This window comes from Eucalyptus grandis, chromosome 8 (assembly GCF_016545825.1).
Source record: "Eucalyptus grandis isolate ANBG69807.140 chromosome 8, ASM1654582v1, whole genome shotgun sequence".
Taxonomy (NCBI): domain Eukaryota; kingdom Viridiplantae; phylum Streptophyta; class Magnoliopsida; order Myrtales; family Myrtaceae; genus Eucalyptus; species Eucalyptus grandis.
The window spans coordinates 55745627-55753343 of record NC_052619.1 but is presented as its reverse complement, the minus strand read 5'-3'; the positions used below and the strand labels follow the sequence as shown (position 1 = coordinate 55753343).

Sequence of the window (7717 nt, the reverse complement as noted above, 5' to 3'; positions counted from 1 at the left end):
CGCTCTCGCCTTCTTGATCCTTAGAAGGAGAGCAACTGTCAGATTGAGGAGCTCAAGGCGTGGGGCTCAGATCCGGCTGACCGGTAGTGACAGCGATCAACGGCGGATTCGACAATGGCGGCGGCAACTGTTCCGATTGTATTCTCATTCTGTTTTTCCGATCTCTCTCTTCCGGTTCGGGCTCTCGCTCGCTCGCTCGATCAATCGAAGACCGGCGGTAGAGGATCGCATGTGAGCTCTCTCTCTCTCTCTCTCTCTCTCTCTCGATCCGTTAGGGTTTCGATTTTTGTTCTCTCTTTGAATCCGTTCGGGTTGTGGATTCTGATTTCTCCCTCTCGATCGCTCTCTCTGGTGATCTTGCTCTCGTCTGAATCTGACACTCTCGTCGCGAATCGCGTCCTTCCGGAGCTTGAGGTGCAGGGATTCGGAACTGCGCCGAGTTTGGAGGTCTCAACTCGGATCCGAGGGCAGAACCAAAGACTAGATCTTCTGGTGTTCACGAAGACTAGATCACTCGATCAAACATCAAAGTTTCACAAACAAGGTATCATTCGAATCTGGTTGGTAGATTTTGTTAGAAGTGATTGTCGAGCATTATGGACTGGAAGTTGATCAGGTTACTATTACTATTTTCATATGTCTGATTCCAGTTGTCATTGATGCTTGTGTGAAGCCTGTGTCAATGAAGTCCTGGTGTGATCGATCAATGGGTGCTTTACATCGATTAGGTTTTACCATTGATGATCTTTATGTCCTGATCAGTTACTTCATCGTCTTCATGATTGCTTGTTTAAAACTTCGTACCGATCACAGTCTAGCTTTTCAGGGTCATAAACTTACGGAGAAATGATATCTCAGCGTAAAAACACATTTGTATGGGGAGACCTCTCATTTGAAACTAAAAGTATGTGGATAGTTATTGATTATCTCGAGGATATATTGTTGTTGCCATCTGTTGGATCCCATGCTTGCTTTAGTTTTAATTATCGGGACCTTGCAAAAGTAGATATATCTCATCTTGGATATCTTGCCTTTCTTCTGGTTTTCTTTCGAATGAGACTCATTATATTGAAGAAGAGAAAGAGGATTTTTAAGTTCTTGCAGATATACAACTTTGCAGTTATTGTTCTATCTCTTGTATATCAATCTCTTTTTGTTGGGGATTTTTGTGCAAAAAGAATGCAAGACTACAAATTATATACTTAAGGTGATTGGTTTTCAGCTGACCTTGCTTCTCTTATGGGTGTTTCCTTCAGTCGATTGCCTTTATACTGTGATTGTTGGTGATCATCATAGTGTCCGATGAGGCAAGGACCTTTTGTGTCAAAGTGCATTCTCGACATTGAAAGTTCGGGGCCAGGATACATTACTAACTGAAATTTCTAATGAAAGTTAGATGGTAACTCTTTACCGATATGCATTGTTCAATCTTGTATCTGAAATTTTCTATTGGATGTTATACTTGGATTCATGAATCGATGCTCTATGAAATGCCTTTGGTTATAACATGCAGATTTTTCCTATTTTGGAGTTGATTCAATTAGGGAAATGCTGTCTTTTCTGTGGCTAGTTGTTGTTAGTCTTAAGATGAGATAGTAGATTTGTCCAATTGCTTTCAATATGTTGTAGAATGACGGTGTGACATGCTACCATGTTCTATTCCTGATTGACTTGTTCATGTTCTTGAATTTTTAGAAATTCACGTGTTAAAAATTTTGAGAAGCTTCCTCGTGAAATTTGTTCCTATGATGCTGATTTCACATGATTTGCATATCAATTGGACTCAACTTCTCTTGTGATTTGCATAATAGAAATCTGTCATAAAATGAAATTCATGACCCCTGTTTTTCCCTTTGTCGAAGCTGACCTCGTCATTTTTCTATGATTTTCTTGTTAATGAATTCTAAGATTGGATCCTTAACAAAAGTTGTTCGTCTTTCTTTTGTTCGCGCTGTGGTAAAATATCATATTCTTCAGATTTTCTTTTTAGGTCAAATCACTATTAATGTGTTATGACATCCTGATATTTTTCTGCAATTCCAACGTAATATTGTGCATTCTTGAATTTCCATAAACTTCTATGTAGCTCACGTTAAAAAAAAAAAAAAAAAACTTTTGCCATGAAAGTTGTTTCCCATGATTGGGTGTGCATTCGATTCCATCTTGAGGCTAGTTTGATTATGGATTTATGCCATTTTGATCAAGTAGACTCATACGTGCTTGTGAGAAGATATGGCTTCACTTTCATGGCAATTTGTCATCAAACAATCACAATTTGTAGTCTCATATGCTCTGTTACCATTCCGATTGCATGCTGGAAGTTGTGGATTAAATATAGATTAGATGAATTCTATCTTAACTTGGTTCTGTTTTGCTGCTTTACTGCTCTGTTCTTGTGTAGACTGTTTTAGCTGATTGATATATCTTTGCTCTTGGAGTTTTTTTTAGAAAAAATATGCATGCTGAATTTGAGAATGTTGTCTTCTTAAAGCTGCTTGTGATATGCTGTTTTTTTTTTTCCTGTGGCTGACTGTTGTTAGTATTGAAATGGAATAGTCGATGTGTTGCGATTTCGTATGCCTGATATGTCACTTTCTGTTTTGGTTGAAATGAGATGCTAGATGAGTTTTTTTTAGAAAAAATATGCATGCTGAATCTGAGAATGTTGTCTTCTTAAAGCTGCTTGTGATATGTTGTTTTTTTTTTTTTCCTGTGGCTGATTGTTGTTAGTATTGAAATGGAATAGTCGATGTGTTGCGATTTCGTATGCCTGATATGTCACTTTCTGTTTTGGCTGAAATGAGATGCTAGATGAGTTTTTTTGACCTCGAGCCCTTCTAGACATAAAAAAAAAAATACACTTCTAGAGCTTTGATTTGATATGTCGTATGCCATGAACGGATGTCATTTGGTCGCTCAAAAACACCTACAAAGTCTGTCAATTCTGCAGCAGTTTTAGATTGATTTGTTGTTCTGACTTACTGCGATTTTCTGTTTTAATTGGAATGAGCTGGTAGATGATGTTATTAGGACTTAATGTCTTCCGGAGATTTGTAATAGACTTCTCAAGCGTTCCATAAATATATAATACGCTTGATTTGGCAATTGTTTGCCCTGTCATATGTTTGTTGCAAAATAGAAGTCAATGTCTTCATGAATTCTGCTCCTCATATCTGAAAGTCTGCTATCCTAGAATGATTTTTATAAAATTGTGTGTTCTCAATCTGACAATAAGATCATATAGCTTTAATGCTTGTCATGTTATACGTTTCACATGTGATTGATAGATGAATGATTTAGGTGTGACATATAATAATGCTGGGACTTTGTGACTTTAGTTACTCTTTTTGAACGCAAAAGATGTATTGCTTTTGATTGTTTTGATATGTGATGATTGTTTCTTTCATTTGTATACACCTAGTTATTAGTGTGTTAGATTAGATTTAGATTAGGGCCCCAAAGATGGACCTTTGCGTGAAGATGGTGGAGGTCGACGTCCACTCCGACCGTTGTCAAGTACTATTTGTTTTCCCGACATATGTCTCGGGTCTTATGCATTGTATAAAACCCGACGAGTTGCGGGTTTTCTTATTTTCTCTTTTACATTTTTTAGAATTGCATGATTAGGTTTAATTGCTTTACTTGATTGTCTACTTAATGTCCTGCACTTTCAATTTTATTGATTGTTTTCCTTTCTTTTTTAGAAATAAATTAGAATGAAGGTAATTCACCACACATGATCATTTAGTATAGAATTGACGATCCTGAAAATATTTATAAAAAAAAATGCATTGACATGTTAGGAAAAAACACAACATACTATTTAGGTATCGAAAGGGCGCTAATAGCAATATTAGCGTAACCCAAGTCCCCGAACCTAGATATCTGGTTACGTAGGAATCGAGGGAACACTCCCGACCCTCGATTGGGTTTCTAGCCGACCTCCAAAATGAGGTTAGTGGCGAATTCTGTATATTTTTTAGGTTGTTAAATACCTAGATCGTATAAATAAATCCGCTGTCGCGTGGGGTACAAGCTTGGGAGAGCTCGTGATCTCGTGAGGAAACTCTCGTGATCAAAGTACCCTTCAACTCGACCTTTCCCCTCCTTGGACATTACAAGGACGGCGAGATCAGGTCGCGACAGGCTTAGCGACTCCGCTGGGGACTGGTTATTAAATTAAGAGGACTTGAAGCCGTTCAAAAATGGTTGTTGTGTTTAAACTAACATGTCTTATGTAGGATCGGCTGCATGTCAAAGTCGCGTGGAAAATCAGGTTAGTCGCTAACCTCGTGTTAAATGGTTTTGTAGGTGGGAGTTATAAGGGGAGACGTGCTTGTAAACCCTTTGTTTTGCAGATGGTGTAAGGATGTATGAATGTATGTGGGTTTATATTAAAGTGCTGGATGTTTAAATTTAAATGCATGATTACAAGCTTTAGCACGACACTACACACACAACCGCGGTCTAAAACCTCGATCACCCAATTTAGGACCTTAGGAGGGTTTATGGGTGGAATCTACGAGTGGATGCTCGTGGTAATCCATTACTTACATAGACCCGCTCATCCCAACCGATAAAGATAGCACTGACCGACGATAGTAGCGATGGGTAAACTATTTTTGTCCTTTGGGATGAGGACCTTGAACCTTTAGTACCCTCACCTTAGGCGTCAAAACCTCACGGTTTCATGCGACATGTGATTTGTGCTTGTTATGTGTCTGGTGGGTAAGATATCGTTCCTTCTTCATCGTGCTTATCTTTTACTTTCCGTATTTTAATTATGCAATTTTATATTTCAGCGACGATATGTTTTAATCATGGATGCTCATTTAGGTTTAGGTTTAGATGGGTAGACCCGAAGTGGACGTGATCCCCGTGCCTGAAAATCTCAAGACTCTATGGGAGAATCTCGATCCAAGACATCAAGACTACGTGGAAAAGCGCATAGGCTTCCTCCCAACTTTATTAAAAGTCGAACCACGTATTGCAATGGTCAAAGCATTGGCTCATTTTTGGAATCCTGTGACTTCTACTTTCGTGTTTAATCAATATGAATTAACCCCTACAATTGAGGAGTTCCAGAAAGCCATTGGATTAGGTAAAGCTTCTTTAGGTTTCGTCACTCCTTCTATTGGCCAAAATCCAATCTCTCTTCTAAGTCAATTCCTCAATATCCCTTATGATAAAATTGAGGCTATTCTTATTGGAAATTTTCATGCCATGCCTTATAATTTCCTTGAACAACATTTCCTTAGCCTTAAGCCTAAATCTGGGAACCAAATTCCTCGTGTCTTCCTACTCATATTCTTTGGCTTTGTGATATTTCCATATACCCGAAAAACAATGGATCCTTTAGTCGCTCATATTGTCAACCAAGTGTGCGCATTTAATTGTTTCACACACATGATTCTTGCCGAAACTTTTGTGTCTCTTAATCAGTTCAAAGCAAATGGTCGAGGAACTTTTAAAGCCCCATTAGGACTTCTCCAAATTTGACTCTTTTCACATATCAAAGAGTTTGCCCCTCACATGAAGGTTCTTGATGTCACAAAATATCATCATCCAATTCTTAGATTTTCCCAAAGAAACGAATCCTTTCCATCATGGTCTTTCTCTAGGTGGTTCCATTTCCTCAAAAGCCTCAACCCTAGCTTAATTCAATGGCATGTTCGATGGCTTGGGAATCCGAGGTGCGCCTTTTTAGTGGAGTTGACCATCCACTCCCCCTCGTGGGGCTGACTGGTTTAACGTCATATTACCCTTTAAGGGTACTCCGCCAATATCGCGCGCTTCAAACGATCCCGCTAATCCTCAAGCTAGGGTTATATCGTATTGATTATCACGATAAAGTCATCAAGGAAAACCAAATAGACATATAATACGCTTGATTTGGCAATTGTTTGCCCTGTCATATGTTTGTTGCAAAATAGAAGTCAATGTCTTCATGAATTCTGCTCCTCATATCTGAAAGTCTGCTGTCCCAGAATGATTTTTATAAAATGGTGTGTTCTCAATCTGACAATAAGGTCATATAGCTTTAATGCTTGTCATGTTATACGTTTCACATGTGATTGATAGATGAATGATTTAGGTGTGACATATAATAATGCTGAGACTTTGGGACTTTGTGACTTTAGTTACTCTTCTTGAACGCAAAAGATGTATTGCTTGTGATTGTTTTGATATGTGATGATTGTTTCTTTCATTTGTATACACCTAGTTATTAGTGTGTTAGATTAGATTTAGGTTAGGGCCCCAAAGATGGACCTTTGCGTGAAGATGGTAGAGGTCGATGTCCACTCCGACCGTTGTCATGTACTATTTGTTTTCCCGACATATGTCTCGGGTCTTATGCATTGTATAAAACCCGACGAGTTGCGGGTTTTCTTTCTTTCCCAATTGTTTTTCTCTTTTATTTTTTTAGAATTGCATGATTAGGTTTAACTGATTTCCTTGATTGTCTACTTAATGTCTTGCACTTTCAATTTTATTGATTGTTTTCCTTTCTATTTTAGAAATAAAATAGAATGAAGGTAATCCACCACGCATGATCATTTAGTATAGAATTGACGATCCTGAAAATATAAAAAAGAAATGCATGGACATGTTAGGAAAAAACACAACATATTGTTTAGGTACCGAAATGGCGCTAATAGCAATATTAGCATAACTCAAATCCTCGAACCTAGATATCTGGTTACGTAAGAATCGAGAGAACACTCCCAACCCTCGATTGGGTTTCTAGTTGACCCCCAAAATGAGGTTAGTGGCGACTCCTGTATATTTTTTAGGTTGTTAAATACCTAGATCGTATAAATAAATCCGTTGTCGCGCGGGGTACGAGCTTGGGAGAGCTCATGATCTCATGAGGAAACTCTCGTGATCAAAGTACCCCTAAACTCGACCTTTTCCCTCCTTGGACATTACGAGGACGGCGAGATCGGGTCGCGACGGGGATCACCAATCCCCAATTGACTCATATTCTCCCAGCACCCTTAACTCATGCAATGTTGGGATTTTCATTTTGATTCAATTAAGCCTATAAGATTATATATGAGGAGACATCATAAACTTATTGAGGTTGGTTAGAAAAGTAAGCTAAATAAACTACCTACTCAACCAAAGATTTAGGCTCAAAGACTTGATTATACGGGATAAGTACACTATCGGTGCCATAAATTGTGTACGGTGTTCACTTTGGTGCCAAAAGTTTCTATCAGATCACTTAAGTGCCAAAGAGTTTGAAAAACGATCATTTTAGTGTCAACTCCGATCTGGTTGGCTGGAAATTCGATATGGCACTTTTTTTTTATTAATTTTTTAAGCTGATGTGGCTTACCGAAGAGTACAATCAACATCCTAACACCAAACAACGCCGTTTGGTGTCTCCCCCAATTTAAAACCCTAAATCTCCGACCAGTTGCCGTCCTGATGACCCCGCACTCCGCAGTCGTGGCTCCAACCCCAACCCAAACCCCGACCCTAACCCCGATGATGGCCACTCGGCGGTCGCGGCTCTAACCCCGACCCTAACCCCAACCCCAACAACAGCCACTCGACGGCCAAGTTGAAGGCTGTGATCTAGCCAATGCTCTGGGAGGCCGCCGACGAGTATGCCGCCATTAATGTCTCCCTCTCCATCTCCGATCTCCCAACGAATTCTTGGCATGCGTCTTCTAGTACCTAGGCTCCGGTGACCAGGGCTAGTGCTCTC

The 7717-nt window shown here is 39.3% G+C and overlaps 1 long non-coding RNA gene across 1 annotated transcript; it reads left to right on the top strand.

Annotated features, from left to right (window-relative positions):
- Positions 1-237: 237 nt before the first annotated feature.
- LOC120286753 lies at positions 238-6067 on the top strand. Its single transcript, XR_005545460.1, has 2 exons — positions 238-544; positions 4837-6067. It is a non-coding gene; the product is annotated as an uncharacterized LOC120286753 (long non-coding RNA).
- Positions 6068-7717: the final 1650 nt, after the last annotated feature.